At 35.9% G+C, this 21,980-nt stretch overlaps 2 long non-coding RNA genes across 2 annotated transcripts; one reads left to right on the top strand and one right to left on the bottom strand.

Moving 5' to 3' along the window:
• Positions 1–2,459: 2,459 nt before the first annotated feature.
• LOC136973184 (uncharacterized) lies at positions 2,460–2,994 on the top strand. The gene is made up of 2 exons (XR_010880457.1): positions 2,460–2,745; positions 2,817–2,994. It is a non-coding gene; the product is annotated as an uncharacterized lncRNA (long non-coding RNA).
• A 1,473-nt stretch (positions 2,995–4,467) lies between these two features.
• On the bottom strand, positions 4,468–5,092 carry LOC136973193 (uncharacterized). Its single transcript, XR_010880460.1, has 2 exons — positions 4,879–5,092; positions 4,468–4,799 (listed from the first exon to the last, which is right to left on the bottom strand). It is a non-coding gene; the product is annotated as an uncharacterized lncRNA (long non-coding RNA).
• Between the last annotated feature and the right edge of the window lie 16,888 nt (positions 5,093–21,980).

Below are 21,980 nucleotides of genomic sequence, written 5' to 3'. Positions count from 1 at the left end.
TAATTAGAATTTAGCTAGCTGTAAGATTTTATTTTCGTTTCGTTTAGTCCAACATTCAAAGACGACATCGGCCGGCGTATTTGCGTTTAAATCTGCCGTCGCTTGTGAATTCTTCTTCTTCCTGGTTTTATGGAGATGTTAGCCTTGTATGCTCTTTCTCCGAATAGACGTCGCTTGTGAATAAGGATCCGAAACGACTTTTAAACCAGCCGCCACATTGGAAAGCGACCGAAGCGCCGAAAACGGATTGAGTATTTGCTCATTGGTTTATTTTCGTAATTAATTCATTTATATTTTATTAACACGGTCAAAGAATAAGGATTATTTATAGAAATTCAATTAAAAATTATTTAATACTAACTTTAAATACGAATTCCATCGTAATTTAACTGAAATATACTCTGGTAACATTGATGGACGAGAGACCGTATTCTGAAGCATGGGATGTTCCTTGGACAGGTCAAAAATTTCGCCCTTTGACTCCGACTTCTCCATGCAATTTATGTATTAGTTACAACGCTTTTCAATGGCTTATTTTGCCAGAATTAAATTGTCTGCACTAATACTAATACACTTAACACTTAATACACTCTATACAGGATGGACACAAAGAATTCTTTACCTTAGGCTCTTTGGGTCTTTCCACAAGGTGGTCTTTTCTGAGTGCAGTCGATCTTCCACACTTACGTAACCCTCTGCCAATGCTTTGTGCCACTTAAACGTTCGTGTCCCGAATGGCGAGTTGGGCTGTGGGCATGTTTGTCTTGTATTTTGGTCGACTCGTTGGCAATTTCTTTGCACTATGACACTATGATGAAAAGGTGATTAGAGGGCTATCCGTATTTAGCGACGGACTTAGGCCCTATTAGAAACTGAAAGAAGAGTTAAGTAAGATAAGAAGCTAGAGGGAAGAGGAAATAAAGAGAAATAGGAAAGTGGGAAAAGGAGCAACCAGGGGGCCCCACGGAACCCCATGGGCGTCTGCATCGCCATTCATTTAAAATAAAAACATATTTACATTGGAATACATAACATTAAAATGGTTACATAAAAGATACAGCCTGACTTGGCTGCGTAGTAAAAATAACAGTAAACAATTAATTAATCGATATCATACATTATATACAACGCCAGACTTATGGCTATATAGACAATATTAACAAATGTTTCAGGTACAGTACATTAACACTATATGTATACAATAATTGAAGTACGCCGGACATAATTTCCCCAGGTGTGAGGTAAATGTGCGTTTCTTGGTTGAATTACATTATTTCTTTGCACGAAACTCTTTTAAATGCCGTAGTTGCGTTTATGTGACGTACACGTTAGGGTAAATTGCTTTAGAAGGAAACACTTGTTACGACTTGGGCTCGAGTGCCTTTTCCTCATGGCTACGTGCGGCGTGTCTTTAATTTACTGTCGTACAAATACAAATTACACGTAAGAGAGTTTCTTCGTTCCGGGTCGGTCGTCTCTACTGCAAATACAGTTGGAACGTTCTAGCAATTTCCGGTAGGATCTAACGCGAACTATCCGAATTCCGATTCGTCGTGAGTATAATCTTGGACTTTTTCTGCGTTAATCGGTCCCAGAAGACATCTCGGCACATCGTTCGATGGTCGTCCGTTTGCGCTTCGGATTCGAATCTTTTAGATTTAAAAAGGCAGCTGCGGTGAGCATTTTGCTTTTCTCGGAAGAATTTAGACATTAATTTAAGCTTTTGTTTTAATCGACTAATTGCAAACTTTTTTTTTTCAGAATGAAGATGTTGGAGTGGTTTCGCCGGAGGTTCCGACGGAAGAATGCGGTGGCGCCGGAGGGAGGGGGTTCCTCGGACGGCTCCGATGAGACGTTCGAGGACCCGGGGTGGACTTGGTCTCTGCCGAATGTTCGGTGTCGTTGGAGACCGTCGAGCGAGAGGCAGCGGGTGGTGACGACCTTCCCCCAGTGCGTGTGGCGTGGCACTCTCCCGGAGGCGGGAGAGTTCTGAGTCCATTCCACTTGGCCAAGGTCGTCAGGGATCAGCCAGCCACAGGCCTTGTTGTGGAAGACGTACGAAGTGACAGCAGCTCCGACTCCTCTTTTTGGGTTTCGTTGTTACTTCGTATTTTCGCGATGCCTGCCTCTTCGTCCACGCTCGCGACGTCGTCGCCATCGTCTTTCGGAAGTCGGAACGGGGAAGAATCGGAGGAGAGCGCCGCCGAAGTCGAGGGACCGCGGTTTTGTTGCTGCGGGTGGCTGCGTTTCCCTTGGCCTAGGCGGTGATCCTCTTCGATTTTCCCCAACTCGTCCTTTGCACCCGGATGCGACACTTTTCACCCGGACTCGACACCTTTTCCCGGACGTGACTGTTCTCCTACCCGAACGTGACACTCGATAGACGACAACGGATTTGACTCCCGATTGTGACCACCCGGACGTGACACGTTTACTCACCGGACGCGACATTTGCCGACCTTTCTTCCCAAACAGCTGTTACGAGGATTGAGCTTCCGGTTAGGTTAGGCTAGGCTAGGTCAGGTCCTTCGCTCTCCTCATGACACTGTTCGGGAAGAAAGACTAGCTGATACAGGTAATAATGTTGACCTTAGATAATAAATGAATGAACTTCTTCTTTTCTCACTGTCTTTGTGTTTTGTAGGAACATTTGGGAGGGAGATACTTCTCCCTCCCCAACTTTACCACGAAGAGGACGAAGTGGCCATTTATCGTACAAGTGAATATTTTCCGAAGTCTCCGATGGTAAGAACTCTTTCGTTTCATTTTCAACACATCTTATTCTCGTACGTAATTTACTGTTTTTCTGTTTTTAGACATGCCGAAGATGTTCTTCGATCACACACACACACACAACACACACGGACATAACATCACTGTACACGAAGATATACACCGTTTAACCTTTACTCGAATTCTCGCACTCACGCACTTACACGTCAAGCGCCTCGTTCTGTGTATGTAATTCGACACAATGAAACAACCCGAACACTCGTTTCCCGACAAATCCAACCCCTGGGTCCTCGTCCCGGGAAGTGGAAACGCCAATTTTAAAGATTAAAATACTTTAAATTGGCGGCCGAAGGGGCTCTGGTAATCACACATCTTGCATGGATTAAATGGAATTTCACACATTAGCATCAATAATCGTTTTGTGATGAATTTTTCTGTTAAATTTAGTGTGGTAAGAAATTATCTGCGCACAAATCTCGCTCGTATTTCAGTATTGCTAAAGAACGCACCCATATAGTAGAATTGATAATTATCGTATATCGTATTGTTTCACCAGATGGCGTTACTTTGCATCATTAGCTAGAGCCCTATATAAACAGAGTATGGCCACTCTAACGTATGGACGCCATTTTGAGGCCAAAGTTGCAATGTCACAGTACTGCTTAGCATTTAAATGAGCAATGTTAGTTAAAAAACAGAATTATATTCAGAAAGAAGTTATATTAAGTTGCACATTTTTAGAAATAATTTTTTAATTATGTTCGGAATAATTGTAGTTTTATAAGTGATGGACAAAATATATAACAATAATAGGGCTAGAAGCAAAAAAGTGAAAATATTAAAAAATTATATTTAGTGGATCACATTTATTCACAGCACTATTGCAATATAAATACAGTCAAACCTGTTTTTTATGCGCTCTTTTTATGTGCGATTTTTATTTGTGCGATTTTTTTAATGCGAATTTTTAATTTGTGCGGTATAGTTGGCGACTAGTCTCGTGCGATTCGTCATGTCTTACGTTGACTTATTATAGCTAAATAAACTTATTATAGCATAAATGCACTTATTATAGTAATATTATTGCATGAATATGCGAAAAATGAAATAATTTACTTTTTAAGTCAACAAAACACCACCTGGACAAAAATATGTCAAACAGACGATAGACCAGACGATGCAGTCAAGTGCTGACATCTGTTGTCAATAAATTCTATTTCGTACGGTTTTGAGTTATTTTCTATGTGAGACTTTTTTTATGCGGTCCCTGTTGACCGCATTAAAAAAATATTTTTTAATTGTGTCGCGAAAACTATTATTTAGAGCCATTCGTGAAGTTTCGTGAGATTTTTTTTTATGCGTTTTTTTTAATGCGGTCCCTATCCCCCGCATAAAAACAGGTTTGACTGTAATATGAAAAATATGTATTTAAATTTAAAAATATAATAACTAAAGACAAAAATTATTTTAAAAAATCAATAAAGTTTATTTTTCAACAAGAAAAACTCAAGTAACGTAGTGTAACATAGTAACAAATAGTGATTCTCTGCATTTTTTGCAAGGAATGCAGATAATTACTAAATATCAATCATTTATTAATAAAAAGGGTAATTTCCCCGTTACAGGGGGTGTTCTGTAGTCGTCTTTACAATGTCCGTAAAGAGGGAAGAGGCAAGCCTTGTTCAATTAACATTTCATAGCCTGATCTTCCACAAGCAAATTTTAACTGCAGAGCCTTTCTTATTGTATTATTTTGCCATTTTATTTTCCGTGTTGACACGTTTCCAAGGGCTGTTATTTGATCAGGATTGAAAATTAATTTTATGTTTGTACTCTGTGTGTTGACTCTAGACTTTAATTTTCTTATCTCTTCATAGAGATCCTTATTCTTTTCTGCACTCTTTTAACTCTATGTAATGCATTATGCAATTGAGATTACAATTCATTAATTTGTTTTGATTTTGGTGACAGTGGCTGGCTAACAAGATTACCGGAGTCTTGAAATACTGGACCAGATGTCTCATTGTCTTCATCTTCATTCGTGCTTTTACATTCTTCAGCATTTTCTTCAAAAAGAATCAAAGTATGCAATAAAAAAAATAGAATATTTAATAAGAATATTTTAAATTTATATTATAAATATACCTGTACTGGGCTGCATAGATGTCATAGGAGATAATTTGTAGCATAACTGTGGTCCAAGGTCGGATCTATACGCTCACAATTGTTTCTATGCCCTGTTTTTGATTCAGAGCATCTTCTCTTAGGTGCAGGTCTGTGAGAAAAAAGTGTAGGACGGCATCAAGCTTCAGCAATCTTCTTCCATCCTTCCTGTGATTCTCACACTGATCTTTCTCAAAATGAACCTATGAGAGTTAATTGTAAATATTCACATCACTAAACCAATATACTTATAAAGGTTAAAATGTATTAACAGACTTAATACTCTTTAGCTTTAGTTTATTAATGTGCAATGTACAATTAAATAGGTAGGCAAAGCAGAAGTCCTTTCTCATAAAAATTCTGATTCTTACTCATAAAATTCTGATTCTTTCTCATAAAAATTCTGACAAAGTAATGCATGTTTTCCAGGAATCCATAATTTCTTATTTTCATCCAGCCTGTTTACTTTAATCGCCAATGCTTTTTTTCCTAGCTTTATCACTTGGAAATCGATGCAGTTTGAATTTAGGAGCTCTATTTTGAGCAATTAATGGCTGATCAACCCGGCATGATCTATTTTTATGTGGTAGCTTTAAGAGCGATATAGATGTATCGATAGATCTAAAGGCTAAAATAATAATTTCTAACGTCAGTATAGCAAAGTAAGAACTAACTTGATGTTTAGAATCTATTTTAGATTGGAACTACCTGGTATATAAAGTTTCGAATCCTGTTATTTATCGTAATAAATAGCTGATTGACACTCACTTGTCATAAGCGGATCGGAAGCTGGCCTCATAATGGCGTCCACAAACCACGTGATCGGCAGTAGCCAATCATATTTTGACCCCCAGTTGACCATACTCTATTTATAGAGGGCTCTATCATTAGCTAGAGTTAGATTACCTATATTATCAGAGTAGCCACACACGAGTCATCGTCGTCACGTTCTGTCAAATGCCATCACGTGGCCTGTGGGTTTACATGAAGAAATGACGATTTTTCATATTAATAAAGCATTTTATTCGTGTTTTTATTCAAGAATATGATGGGTGGATGAATCTTACAGGCTCGATAAGTTTTAAATCTCTAGCATTAGTATTTTTAAATAAAAAATATTTGTTTACTTATTAAAAAACTTCTAGATCGATATTCCAAACGTTATGTTACGGCAAACGTAAGAAACCAGTCAGTAGTTAATGAAATGGATATTCGGCTTGTCAAAACTACTACTGTATTTACTAATTTGACAGGATTTAATGTTGGGATGTGACAGTACAGCACGACGCGTGCTTACGCGACATTGCAAAGGTAAAGCTGGATGTTGGCCTGACGTAACTCATCTTCTTCTCTCCCGGGAAAGCTTTTGAGGGTTTTATTAATAGTCTTTTTGTATTTTTATTTAACGTCCCGTCTTTATACTGTAAAAACTATTTATTTTTTTTTCTTTAAATAAAGTTATAGTAGTTCTTACACTGGCTGGAGTAAAGATGTGTTTCTTTTATGTGTTATTTCACCACATAAAACTTTTAACATCAAGGCTATTATATTGAATTACTTTAATATAGTAATCAACCAAATAAAAATTATCATATTTGTATCTATATTGCAATATTGTATGATAAAAGTAATTTAATAAAATTTTTTTACAAGTTTAAAGCTTTTTATATCTGCATAATAATTACATAAGTTCATAGTAATAAAGCATATCAAGATCAAAAGGCTATGCGGATAAAATATAAAAATTTATTAAATGAACAATATGGAACTGTTACAAATAAAAATGTATTTTGTTACATCAATGTTCAAACTGGTGTTGATGAATATGGGGATAGAATATGGCTAATTTTGTAGCTTACTCATGGATTTACTTGCATATGGATTTGCTAAATTTTTAATTTTTCTTTTGCTTTTTATTTTTAACATGAAAGAAAATCTTGTCACAATTTTTTTTTTAATTTATGGCAATCTGGAATATGGTCATTTTTAATAAATTTGTTAAATTTTTCCAAATAAAATTTTCTTATATCAATGTTTTGATTTTCCACCACATTATAATATTGGTGGAAAATATCTTCCACATCTAAAACATCAAAAGTTTCATTATTACAAAAAAACAATTTTTTTTTAAAACTTTTAATTTCAACTAATTTTGAATATTCTAATACAGGACTTTCTTTGGATCCTACTGATGTAATACATTTGTTACAGGTTTTTGAGGTTTGTTCTATACTTGTTATTAAATAACCAGATATATATAATGGATTGTTTCTGCATTGTTTAGAGGCATATTTTCAGCTTCAAAATTTTCTGGTATAACAACTTTATCATATTAATAAATATAAATATATCTTTTGTATGTTCTTTAGATAATGTATCATGATTTACAGAAATGTCTTCAGCTGATGTGGTTTCTTCTATAAATGTTGAAGATGTTTCAAAATTTGTTGATGGTGTAACAGTAGTATAAATAGTATGTACTAGAGAAGTAACTTTTGCACTTGTTTTATAAACAGTCCAGGACCTTCCTTTTGGTGGTTTTCTGCGAATAATTTGTTTTGTGAATGAAAACAAAGTTGGAAAGGCATTATGCTTTAATTTCTTCTTCCCATCAACTCTCACTTTTCCCCACATTTGTGGTTCAAAATGAACTTCACACAAACAAGAATTATTTGTAGGTTTTCAATTTTCTCATGTATACTTTTTTAGCCCAAATTTTTCTCCAAACAGGATCTGTTGGAAAACATTTCATCGATATATCCTTTTACAGAAGAATTAGAACAATTAAAAGCTGAACATCCAAGTATTATTTCAGTGATATCTGCATAATAAAATTAAAGGGTATATTCTAAAACTGGACTCAAAATGACTTTTAAGATACCTTTAATGCATTCAGCAGAATAACAATACAAAAATACTAGTATGTAAAAGAATCATTTGCATAATGAATTTTTATATGCCTTCTAAATTGTATTAGCTTTACAAATTATATTTTAAATAATCACATATTACCAAATAAATGACTGCCTTTCAATAAGGTAGTGTGTCTTTGTATTGTTATTGTAGCAGGATGTATTAAAGAAGTCTTACAAGTAATAGAATTAAATTTGTTTTGAGCAGGATAACAAACTAATTTTTTAGTACTACAGTACATGTAAATGTTTAGTTTTATTATAAATAATACTTTTCTATAGCAATATTTTTATATGTTTAAGGTCTGTAACTATATCTCTTTCATCTATATAATTTATTATGTTAGAACAAAACTATAGTACAGCATAATCATTACAATACTCCAGTCAGATAAGCTTCATTCGCTGGAACACTAATTTTTAGGTTATTCTAGCAAAAGAAACATGCAAAATATAACAATTTATGCTTAATTAAACACAAAAAGTTTTTTAAAAACATAGATATTCTTCGTGGATGGACGGTTTTCTAAGAAGCAATAATTTCGGAAAAATTAGTAGAAAATAAAATTTTGGTTATATTTTGCTACCTTACACTAATTTTTGTACTTCTTTTTGTACAATACAAACAATTTATATATATATATATTTTCGTTTTAATAACATCGCTTAAGCGGATATCGGATCTAATGTAAACAGATACTCTAACTATCGATTTTTTTCATTTGTTGCCTTAGATTAAAGCTTAAATATGAACGTAAACATAAAAATACACCAAATTCATGCCTACTTGTTGTCAAATGTGTTCAAAAACTTCTAGATTTCTTTATAAACGACTTTAAAGAGCACTTACCATTCAAAATACACAGAGCCACGCGAAACTTGTGACAGAACATGGCGGATTTTAAGCACGTGATACAACTAACCAATAGAAAATTTGACAACCCATTGTCGCTACTCTGATAATATAGGTACTCTAGTCTCGTCGTTCCTTCCTTCCACTAGCTCTATACCATCATAGTCGGCCATGTTGTCCGGTCGATCAGTCTGACAATCGATGGGAACTAAGATTTACTAAGATATTAATTATTTATTAATTATGATAAGGCTACATATGACAACTAAATAGTTCCCGAACAGTGGAAATGAATTAAAACATTTATATAATTTTCAAAATGTATACTAATATGTGCCACTATTTACTTCCTTCTTTATTATTTACGCTTTATACTGACCTTCTTTATCCTGGGAGAGTTGAATTTCAAAAAATCCTCATGTATACCCCACTAAAACGCAGTCAAAAACACTAAAAACCTCATCTAAAATAGTACAGTAGAAGCCGAGTTATTCACGGTAATGCTTAAAGGAAGATGCACACATGTGGCACGGGAAGGAAAAGCGGTGTCGCAAACGCATATTCGCCGCGCGGAAGCGCAACCACACAAGCGGCAATCTGCTTACATAACATTTCGGCGTATGCGTTCAGTGTTCAAGATGGCGAACGATATCGACTGTCGCTATCCATATGTTTACAAATTTTGTTTTGTACGGCTTGCTTTATTTAGCTAGAAGATTTTGTCGAAGATTCGAACGAAGATTTTGGATTGAGATATTTTCTTGGATCGAGGAAGAAACAAAATACGCTTATTCCTCCATTAAGATCTCTCGATAAAGAATACTATTTCGAGTAAGACTCGGTTCTTTTGTTCTTTAAATTACATTATGGGTGTACTATAGATTACCACCTATGGAATTTCAGGACTTTGATTATATATTTGAACTCAGGGGACCGAGACGAGTTCAACGGTACCCTATTTTTGGACCGGAGACAAAAAATAAAAAAGTTACCATACTTTTTTAATGCTCTCACGAAGACGGCACTATAGTTGCTAGTACTGCCATCTTGCGATAAAGTCTGCAAACCATGACGTCGGACTAAGGCTTTTAATCACGTGACCATGAGGTCACGTGATTAAAAGCTTTTACGATGAGGGGTTTTACGGCTAGTGGAGTCGCGGCTAAGGTCGTCTCCAGTAGGGTTAAACACGCGATACGAGAGAGGAGAGAGCGACGCGACTTCCGATCATCGCGCGATCGCCATTTCGGTTAATGTTACTTATGGCAGCGAACATGGCGGCCGTTCCCACTGTTCGTGCTCCCGACTGACCTCCCGGAGGGGAGCCGCCGGCAGGCAGCCACGTGCTAAACGTCACTAGTTATCCGTATTTTACGGACTATAAGACGCACTTTTTTCTTCGAAAAATTGCCTCCAAAATTCAGGTGCGTCTTATAGGTATTTTTTTTAAAAAATTGCTTAAAAATTAAGGTGCGTCTTATAGTCCGTAGCGTCTTATAGTCCGTAAAATACGGTATTGATTCACGGTAGTTCTTGAACAAAGTAAAAAAATAAGGGGGAAATGTCTACTAAAGGCAATTTTAACGGCACGCGACGCGACTCCCGATCGCGATAGCGAGGCCGACTTAGCGGAGAGAGCGACGCGACTCCCTATCATCGCGCGATCGCTGGAAAAAAGTATGATAACTTTATTATTTTTCGTCTCCGGTCCAAAAGTAGAGTACCGTTGAACTCGTCTCGGTGTCCCGAGTTCAGATATATACTCAAAGACCCGAAATTCCATAGGTGGTAATCTATAGTACAGGTATCCCCGAAATTATATATGATTATTTGTGTAGAATTTGTGTTAAATTTATTATCCTTTATTCTGACGTTAGTTATCTCGGTTAACCGCATCGAACTTTCCGCCATTAAAATACCACGCGATTGTATTTTCTCACGTGACTACCAGACGAACTATTATTGGCTGATAGAAACGCGTCGCCGCAAAAGATAAAATTCAACCAACTTTTGCGGAACGAGAAAAGGGGCACAAAATCGACTTCTGCGACGAGAAAAAGTGACGTCATTCTGCCGCTTTTCCTTGCCGCGCTGCATCTGTGCAGCCTCTTTTAATCCTCTCTCCTCCCCAGCGAGGGAATTTTTGAAAAAATACCTAGTGCAGTGCTCCGCCACAAGGTGGAAGGTGTGACATGAACTTTTACATACTCTATTAATTTCAAGTTTTATTTACAGTAGAGAATCGAAAATCGGAATCAATTGGTGACTGGGGTTGTTCAGATTAGTGATTTGTTCCGATTACCGATTATGTACGAATAAATATATTAATCTGTCCGATGTTCAAATTTTTCTCCGTTGCGTGTCGCTTCGTGTTGAATTTTTGTCGATTTTAAGCCTAACGAAAATTTTTATAATAATAATCGAGGCTATCGTATCGTTAAAAATTATTTCTGCATTTTGTACAAACAAAATAAATATATTGAAGAATATAAAAACATAAAAATTATACTTTAGAAGTAAATCTAGTATCAAAAACGTTCGATCCAGCACGACACAGTCCGACTGAAAATCGTTCCGATTACCGGCGATTCCGATTACCGGGGTTCCGATTAACGACTCTCTACTGTATATATTTTTATCAGTCAGTGCCGTAACCAGGGCGGTGCCAGCGGTGCCCAGGCACAGGGCGCAGACCCTGGGGGCGTAGAAATGACCGGGACCAAGCTTTATATTGTAGTTTTGGGGCGTAGTTACAGAAGCGCGCACCGGGTGCATAAAAGACTAGTTGAAAGACTAGAACACAGCAACTGTGATCAGCGTCGTAACTAGTCTTTTAAGCTCACAGATGTTAATATCTGTTTAATAATAATAATAATAATAGGTTAGTGGCATTACGCAATTCTATTAACAAGATCATATCATGTACGTTTTTGAGAATAACATTTTGGTGCGCCGTAAGTAGAAAAAGGTTGCAGAAGTCGTAGGGTACATTCTGGTGAAGTACCGTGTACTAAATTTCAACTCCTAACCGTTTGGGCTCTGCGCTTATCATCATCAACCCATTTCGATTATAAGATTCTACATTGTAGTGTTTGAACGCCATTACAAATAATGGTAGACGTTACATTTACAGAAACTGCAGTATAGCATGGGTAGATCGTTTTCAAATTACTGGTATAACCGTTTTATCTTTGATGTACACGAAACACAAAATATGAAACCATTCAATAACTACGTTTTACATTCGTAATTATTTTGCTATGGAGACGTGATATCGCGATTTCCTCATGGCGGCTATCGCAAAATATAAATTCAACAACAGTGGCATGCGTCATTGGAAGCGGCGCTTCCACCGCTGAATTTTCTAAAATATAAATTTTAATATTTTAACGTAGTTTCAATTAATTAAAATTAATATTTTATTATAATTGCATTATGTATCTTATTACAAATTTCTATACTACATGTGAAATAAATGATAAGATTGAATGGCGTGCCGTGACATTTGATGACAGGGAAGCTGCGTTGCTGTAAGAAGCCGACCTCCAGAGGCAATCAGTTAATTGCGCTTCAGTGATGGTCTAGAACAGGGATGAGCAACCTGCGGTCCTCGGGCCGCATTCATATATTTTGCGGCCCGCGACGCATAAAATGTGAATAAATATATCAATTTCCCAGCTTAAGACAGTTCTCGATGAACAAAACCAGCTGCCATGATGCTTGCAAGTATGATGAAATATACGATAAGCACGAAGATCTTTAACGAGTTAATAGCGGTCTTCTGCGTCTCCGCTACTACGGGAGTGTGATGCCGTGTAAGGCCGCCGACCTCCAGGGGAAAACAGTTAATCACGCGTCAGGAAAACCTAGGATCGAAAACGTATGTGGGTGGTGGCGGTAGGAGACAAAGATGACAAGTGTCTTACACAAAACCGTTTATTCTAACTACTAAGTTAACTTACATATTATTGGTACAAATTGCGATCTAGATCGACTCTTGTGGTGATAGAGATCTCCGGTTGTCGGTAGTCGGATGCGGTCCGTCTTCCGAAGATGCGTGCCCGGGGCTGGGATGACGAACTGTCTATTGCACTGGACGTGTGGCTTGGACGGGGGTCACCAGCTGGCGGACGTAGGTTCTGGCGTCTATGAGGTAACACTGGTCCAGAGGAGAACTGCTTCTAGAGAAACTAGAAAAGAGAAGAGAACTACTCTAGAAAAGAGAACTACTTCTTCCACGAACGACGGAAAGGAGGGTCCACACCTTGACCTTGCGACTCGGGAGTTTTATAGGAGTTTCCCCCCTGAATTCCACCCTTTTGATTGGTTCTATTCTTTCTCTCCCTTACCCCGATTGGTCATTTCTTTTGTTTCTATGCGAAACTGGAGACCGATCTGGGTCGGGAGAGTTCCGAGAGGTGTTGACGGAGTCTTTGAAGTTCGTGCTCGTATATTCCGGCCGTTATGGCCCTCTCTTTGACGTTTTTGACCTCACGCGGTCCGCCAGATGCTTCGGTGGCCATTTACCCCCCTCTGTTTCCCGTTTCCGACACTCGTACACGAGCACCTGGACAAAGCTCCCCCTCTCTCGGTTGACATCCCCTCGGTCGTTCATTATCGTGTCGCGTTTGTTTTAGGATAAGCTTGGGAGAGTTTCTCTCGTGTCTGGTTTACATCACCAACATGTGTTCTTGACACGATTTGACTCTCGAAACTCCCCGACTTCGGAATTTTATAATTATTCACCATTTTTACGCGTTTTTGCGATTCCTACACCGTTTGTAGGTATTTAGGAACGACGGTGAAAGAAAGATGGCGGCGCCCGCACTATCTATACTTCTACAGTATCGTGATGGAGGAATCCATAATTCTAAAATATGAGCTTTTAAAGGCAAAAGAAGGGTCCCAATTGTAAAATTTAACCATGAAATGGATTATTTGTTGAAAGAGCATTCAAAATAGCCACGAAAAAAATTAGAATGCCGGCTACCCTTCGAAAAATATTCGAAAAGACATTATCGGTGCACTAACTTGCGCTTTCACAACTTCTAAATTTTCATTCCTGAAACCACATAATGAACCCCCGAAACGAAACTGTCTGAGCTATGGAGGACGCCATGTTGCTTTCCACCGTAAAGTACTACTACAAACGGCCGTTTATGCCGTTCGACGGCACGCACTCCGACCGGAATTTAGGAGCGCGGAGGAATAAAAGAACGCACCCTATCAAGAGTGCGTTCTTTTATTCCTCCGCGTAACTCCGCGCGAGCGACATCCGTTTAAAAATTCCTGCGGAACGTGTTCCTAAATTCCGGTTGGAGTGTGCGCCGAGTGGTAGTTTTGATAAAGATATTATATTCTCAAGAACTAAAAAATAAACTCGTCTATTTTTGAATGTGTACGTTTATCCTTTAATATTTTACGACGTCCTGTCCCGTATTCGCATAGGTTCCGTATATTTTAAATTTTATTACATATAAATATATTTTCAAATATGATAGATGTATACTTCAATGTTATACTTAAATTGCTTTTTCTGGAGTGATAATCAGCTACAAACGAAGACAATCGATCGAATTTCCACTTTGCATTCAATAACGTTAGGCAATAATACATTACGCCATTTAACATAAAATCCGGCAGCCGAAATATAATTAAGATTTAATCCAAAAGAGCAGACAGCAGCGACTATGTCATTCGATGATTTGGCAATAACTTCAAAAGCGAAACTATTAAGTATGTTAACGATTATGCAAATGAATAAGAACATAACACAAAAAGTGATAAGTTTCTAATTTGGTTATATCTTTGTCATCGGCAATAAAGACGTACAGTACAAGGTGGACCTACTTTTTCTTTCCTTGATCATTTTTGTAATATATTGAAAACAAACCATGTGTTGCATGATAATTAACAACATGAGAGATACTAATTCGTCGCTTCCAAAGACTTAAAAATTCAGAACATGCGTAAATGGAATATGGTTTCTTCAAAAGATCATTAAATGAAAAACAATATCGAATGTGATAAATACAGTTAAAATAAATACTTGATACAATCTGTTTCAAAAGTTTAACTTGTTCTCAGAATGTATGCACTTAACAGTGTTTTTTAACCCGAATAATTTCATGAAATTAACACTAGAAGAAAGCACTTGGCAACAACAATGATTCTGAACATCAATTCCTTTTCAGTGATAATTTACCATCATTGGTTACTTCGGAGATTTTATGTATTAATTATAGATTATATGATGTCATTCCTTACCGACCACTTATATTGTGTTCACGTCGAAAATTTGTTCTAAATGCTAGCTGGCAAATGACGTTCATAATTCACGTCACAAATAAAAGCATAAAATGGAATGAATTGATTCATTTAGTCCGAATATACAATTTTATTTAAAAATGCAACTTAAATGTTTCAAATTTGAGTTTCAATTACAGATGTTTGTTTAGACTTAATTCAGCAAATGTAAATAGACTTTTACTAATTTTGTATATGATCTTAATTCTTAGTGTGTATTTAACACAAAAGCAAACATTTTATGTAAACAAAATGAATTTACTTTAGTTTCGTATGTTTGCTTAGACAACTGAGGTACATTTATGGGACATATTTGATCATTTATCATATCCTAGAGTAAATACTAATCCGTTTGAAAATGAATTAAAAATCTATATGGACATTTATGAAGTTTCCAAAAAATCGTTTCAAAGAGAGGTGGATAATTTAAGTGAAGTGTTCTCTAATACTAGAGAACTATACTAGAATACTTCTCTAGAATACTATACTAGAATACCTCTCTGGCACGCAACATATAAGTTTTCATTTAAATTTTTTAGTATAATTTTAAGAATAAATGTTAATTATAAGTAATTAGGTAATGTGATTATTGCGGTAGTCTATTACATTAGGACTCCTTGATTAGGGAAGTTAATAATTCTAATGCTTCCAGTTTTGATTTTGTGGGAGTTGAAGTGAAAATGTTGGCTTATGTCGATGACATTGTGTTGGTTGCTGATCCTGTGATGAACCTATAGAGGATAATTAATGTTTTAGAGTCATTTGTTTGTATCATGGCGCTGGAAATTAATTCGGTTAAATCGAAAATTGTGACTTTTAGGAAAGGAGTCATGGGTTCTGTTAAAAAAAAGTGGTTTTATAGAGGTAGTAACATTGAAGCGGTCCGAGAATTTAAATATCTGGGTATATTAGTTTGTTCAAGTGGTAGATTCTTGACTTAGTGGAAATAGGCAGAAGCTCTGTCATTTAAGATTATCCAAGCATGTGCGAAGCGTAGATTGGCTAAATCAGCGGTCGGGGAACCGGGGTAAATTACCCCAAATGGGGTAAAAATGAAATTGTTGGGGGTAATAAGGAATTTAGATATTTTAGATTAAAAAATAATAATAATAAACAAGTGAAACGGCAAAGCCGTATTTAGGACAAGACTATGTCTCGGAGACTCACTACTAAGCGGGATCACTTTGAAGCTCAAGGCGGATCTCGTTCTCATTCTCCTATCTTCTTTGGTATCGCTGGTTTTGAGCGCGATCGTTCAAACTTCTCCGGCCACGACCACGAGATCGTCCACGATACACTTTCGGTGAAATTAACCTATCCAATGTCGAAATTTCTTTTCGTTGCGTGACGGCAGGGTTGAACTTTTGTCGATGCGTAACGAAAATTTCCCGTTTTTGAAAAAAATAATCGTGGCTATTGTATCGTCCAAAATTATTTTTTTATTTTGCACAAACAATACTGGGTTGCGTCCTACCTGTCCGTTGACCTCGACCACGTGTTCTGCGTCTTTTTTTTCTGCCAGTAAAAATTAACTGAGAAACACCGATAATTTACTTAATTTGTATCGGCTACGCGATATTTACAATACTGTCGAGATATAATATAAATCCAAGATCGGCACGGCTGTCGAATCGAAAGGTTAACTAAATGAAATAAAAAGATGTCTGGTCGTTAGAGTTTAGGAGCAAAGTGAGGTCAAAGGGCGAAGGTCACGTGGTGGCGCCCTCTGCTATACACGTCAAATTTTTATTGGTTCCACGAAGTTACTATACCAGATAATGTTAATAAAACCCACTTGTAACGACATATAACCCTGTTTTAACGTCATATTTGAAGCACTCCCAAATTTAGAAAATTAAATTACAAATTTTATTTAACATAGAAGAGACTACGCGTTCAGTCCTAAGGTCAGAGTTCACTTCTTAGAATGACTGCGGGTGGTACTCTCCCCACCTGACTTCGGTGGAGTGAGGTGCCTGTTTTGCCTGTTTGTAGAAGAGGGTCGCCATTTTGTATTTCATTTTGACTCGGTTCTGGGTCCCTGACTACCTACAAGTCTGGATTTTTTTATGCGCAAATGATTTGGACACCTAATACTCTGTGCCAAATATCAACTCTTGACATGTACTCCTTCATACCTCTAAGCTGGTAACATTAACCGGCAGTACGATTTTATAAACAAGACCATGGTCTTGTCAAAAACAAGCCGATGTGTATATAACAATGTTTTGTTTTTATTTTATATGTGGAGTAGTTCTCCGAATTCATACAAGTCAGGTATACTTGTAACAGACAAAATTGATCATGGAATATCTTTTATCAACAAATTTAATTTGTTGACAAAAGATATTGTGGGCCGCTTCTGCACGCAATACATAAAGCTTAAATATTGCGTGCAGGGGTGCCCGTACTTTGAACACTTAGAGAACGCCTCCTTCTCGCTCGGTGCCCTTTACCTAATCACTAAAGGGGTCCCAAATTTTATTATTAGCAAAAAACAGAAAATTCATGATTTCTAGCCTATTCTCTAAGTGTAAAAGAAACCAATGAACAATAATTGTTCATTCTTTCATGCAACTTCGTCCTATATTGACCAGAACTTAGACTTGAAAAGAAGAAACATTTTATCCTTTCAAAGCTAAGTTAGCCCCATTGCAACCAGTGACACCTTGTGGGAGCGCAGAATGAATTTTATAGCATAGTTTGAAGATTCTTGCATAATAAATAATGCTGTTTTTAATAAGTTGTGCTTCCCTTTTCTATTGCCTTTATCCGCCACTGATTGCGTGCCATAAACACTGTTGCGTGACAGTTTGGGCACGCTTTACATTCCATGCATTGCTCTCTCTGAAAAATTTATATTCTTCTGTGTACATTTTAACATTAATTTGAACAATTAATTTAACATTAAAGGCATTTATAATTACTCGAAACATAATGGAAACCTCAAACAAATATCAAATAAATCTCTCTCTGTTATGTCCAAGAGAACATACCAAACTAAATTTGTTTCTTCATTAAAACTGTTTATTCAGACTGACTTACGTAATAATATCGTAATAATATAAATATACTCACGTCACAACGTCCTTTCATGATTTTATTTGTGACGTCAATTGCGGACGTCATTTGCCAGCTAGCGTTTAGAACAAACATTTAACGGGAACAAAATATAGATAGTCGGTAAGGAACGAAATCGTATATAATTAATAGATTCAATCACCGAATTAACGAATTATGAAGAATTGTCAGACAGAAAATATTACCATTGAGGATTATTGTTGTTGCCAAGTGATTTCTTCGAGTGTTAATTTTATGAAATTATTCGGGTTTAGAAACACTGTTAATTGCATACATTCAGAGAACAAATTAAACCTTTGGAACAGATTGTATCAAGTATTTATTTTAACTGTATTTATCACATTTGATATTGTTTTTTATTTAATGCTCTTTTTGAAGAAACCGTATTCCATTTACGCATGTTCTGAATTTTTAAGTCTTTTTGGAAGCGACGAATTAGTATCTCTCGTGTTGTTAATTACCCTGCAACACGTGGTTTGTTTTCTATACATTACAAGAATGATCAAGGAAAGAAAAAGTGGGTCCACCTTGTACGCCTTCATTGCCGATATCAACGATATAACCAGTGGTGATATTCGAAATAGTTAACAAAGGGTTCGCTAGCAGAAAATTTTTCCCTGACAATCACCGTCAAACGAAATGGAAGTTTTGGCTAGAAATATATACAATACCTTTTCTTGCGATATATCTAATAATCAGTGGCGTATTTGGGACGTAACGAGCCCTGGGCGAAGATCAGTTAACAATAGTATATTACTGCTGTCGACCTTTTCTTTTTTTTCTTTTTAGGCAGAGAAATTTTTCACCCCAAATGGAACTGCTGATAATAGACAGATGTCATCATCTCTCGAAATACAATATCCTTTTTATTTCGCCATCCATAGCCATCTTGTATTATCTCGCACGCGTGGGAATGTGGGATCTCTCTTATGACTGGATCTAGTTTCAAGAACTCTCTTGAATCGATCGCGATTAAACTTCGTTTCGGTTGAGATTGAGACGGTCGAGAGAGATCGCACCAAGACAGTTCCCAACCTTGTTCACAATCTAGACTGAAATGCTCGGTGCGAACGGGGTATAAGGCTCTAGTTTAATAGTATTTCAGAGTATAATACGTATATTTTAATATATTAAAAAAAAAAACAAAACCACTGAGAAATGTTCCATGTGTTTAACAAGGTTCGGAAAACTGAAAATTTTAACAACGGGTTCGGCCGAACCTGTGCGAACCCGCTGAATATCACCACTGGATATAACCAAATTAGAAGTTTATCAATGGACTTTCTTGTCATCTTGTACTGCTGTCTTCCTATTCATTTGTATAATTGTTAACATACTTAATAATTTCGCTTTTGAAGTTATTGCCAAATCATCGAATGACATAGTCGCTGCTGTCTGCTCTTTTGGATTAAATCTTAATTATATTTTGGCTGCCGGATTTTCTATGTTAAATAACGTAGTATATGACTTAACGTTATTGATTACAAAGTGGAAATTCGATCGATTGTTATTGTATGTAGCTGATTATGACCCCAGATAGAGCAATTTAAGTATGACATTGAAGTATATCAGAGAACGATACAAAGAATGTTGTATGTTCTTGGAAGAATTTAATTCAATGGAAAATGCTGTAGTTTCTGTCGTTTATTCTACGTTAATTATTTTACTCTGTATAATCGTTTATTCTCTTATTTATGTGGCATCGGATTGGATTTCGTTCGTTATCTTTTTTATGCTGTTATACAAGTGGTTGCAACCACTTGTATAACACTTAACACGATTACAATGGCAGAAGTATCGAAATCGGTAATATATTTTTGTATTATCTGTAATTAGTTATAACGTACTTTTGTTAAAGTATATCTATCAAATTTGAAAATATATTTACATGTAATAAAATTTAAAATATACGGAACCTATGGGAATATGGGGCAGGACCTCGTAAAATATTTAAGGATAAACGTAGACATTAAAAAATAGACGAGTTTATTTTTCAGTTCTTGAAAATATAATATCTTTATCAAAACTACCAAAAATTACATAGCATGAATTAGATCTAACTACGTAATGTACCAGTAATATTGTTTTATTTATGAGAACAACATGTTTTAGAAAACGAGGCACCCTGTCTTCTTTTTAAATCTAGTGAACTACATTGCATCTTTACACTTCATTAAAAAGCTTTACTGTTTATAACATCGTAATTTTGCTAATGTCAGTAAAAAGTCATTTAAAAATCATATTTTAACAAGAAATGAATTTTTATTTTTCAGTTGTTATTTGAAAATATACTTGTATAATACAGGGAAAGTATGATAAGGGGTCAAAAATGATCCCCCAATAATTTTATATTTTTGGACTCGACGAACCTCGAAACGTCGAGAAATGCGAATTAATTTGGTTATTTTTGACTATAAGTATGAATGTTAGTGTTGCAAGCGGTTTTGGTTACCCACTTTGAAGTTTAATAACTTCTGTGTCTTTTGTCTAAAACTTCTCAAATTTTGCAGTGAGGTTTGTGTATTATGGGGACTGATTAAATTTTGGTTGTTAAAGGTCTTGATCAAGAGTCGCAAACTGGCGGCCCGCGGCCCGGCCATTACGACTTCATGTCTGGCCTGCGTCTTTAATGATTTCTTTTCTAAAATCCGATGTTTCTAACATCTTGCAGAGATTAAAACAAAAAAAAAAAAAAAAAAAAAAAAAAATTCAAACTTCTAACTGTTTACCTATTAATAATGAATAGACTCCGCGTCTGATATACATCTATTTAACTGGCTGTGTTTGAGTTTGACCCCAGATCTAGATGATGGCAAAATAGAGAAAGGTGATATATCATAACTGGAGTGAAATCGGACTTATTGAATATTTCAGTCGTTAATAGCATTTACAATTTTTTGCAAAACTCATTTCTAGCTTCTAAACTAAGCTTTTTGTCATTGTTATACTGTAATAACCAAAGTCTGTTTATTTTGCTTGATTATTTGCGGCTTCATTTGTTGTGTTCACTTAAAAAGACCACAAGAAAACCATTTTCAAAATTAGAGAATTTTTATAGTTTCTGTATCTTGGACTCAAATGACGAAAGTGTCTACATCATCATAGTCCGCCATATTGTCCCGCTCGGGGCAGTCTGACAATTAAATATCGCTTGATAGGAACACAATGTACTGTACTCACTAAAATACTAATTATTTATTAATTATTATAAAAAGTTTTTTAAAAAATACCATAACAGATGGCGCCACCACAATTATAATTTTGTTTTTGCAGGAAAAGTTACGCAACTGGCTGCTAGATTTTTTAAATGTTTATTTTTAAGAAAGTTTTGAAACATATATACTTAATTTATCGGATAATATATTCACATTATCCATTCACCTTAAAAGAAAAAACAAAATCTACGTATAACAACTTTGAAGATTATTTGAAAGAGTTTCGTGCTTCTTAAATTGGTAAAGTTATACGAGATTACCCACAAATAATGCAATTACATTCGTTGTAATAATATATACACAGCAAGAAAATATTAGAAAACGAATCTAGACGGCGTTTGAGCTTTACTTATGTCATCTATATCAATAGAGGTAACTACTTCGCGGGAAATGTCACATTACCACGTAGTGTAACCAATAAGAAAAATTCTTTTAAAAAATATGTAAAAAATACAAAATGTCAGTGATCATAAAGAACACGTTACATGCGGAGTTGAGTATATCTTAAACGGTTGATTACAATTAGAAAACTCTGATGGCGATAGAGGAAAGATTATTGCAGAAACGAATAAGAAACGATAGGACCGCTTTAAAATCTGCCGTGATTCATCCGATTTGTTCAGTATTCCACTAGGATCTTGTCTTCTCTTTATCATTCTCTTCTCTCGTCCTTCCTTCAGTTTAAAAATTTGAATATAATTTTGTTCTTGTTAGGAG

Source organism: Centruroides vittatus, unplaced genomic scaffold, assembly GCF_030686945.1.
Source record: "Centruroides vittatus isolate TY-2023 unplaced genomic scaffold, ASM3068694v2 contig_3103, whole genome shotgun sequence".
Classification (NCBI taxonomy): Eukaryota; Metazoa; Arthropoda; class Arachnida; order Scorpiones; family Buthidae; genus Centruroides; species Centruroides vittatus.
This window is presented reverse-complemented; position numbering and strand designations above follow the sequence as displayed.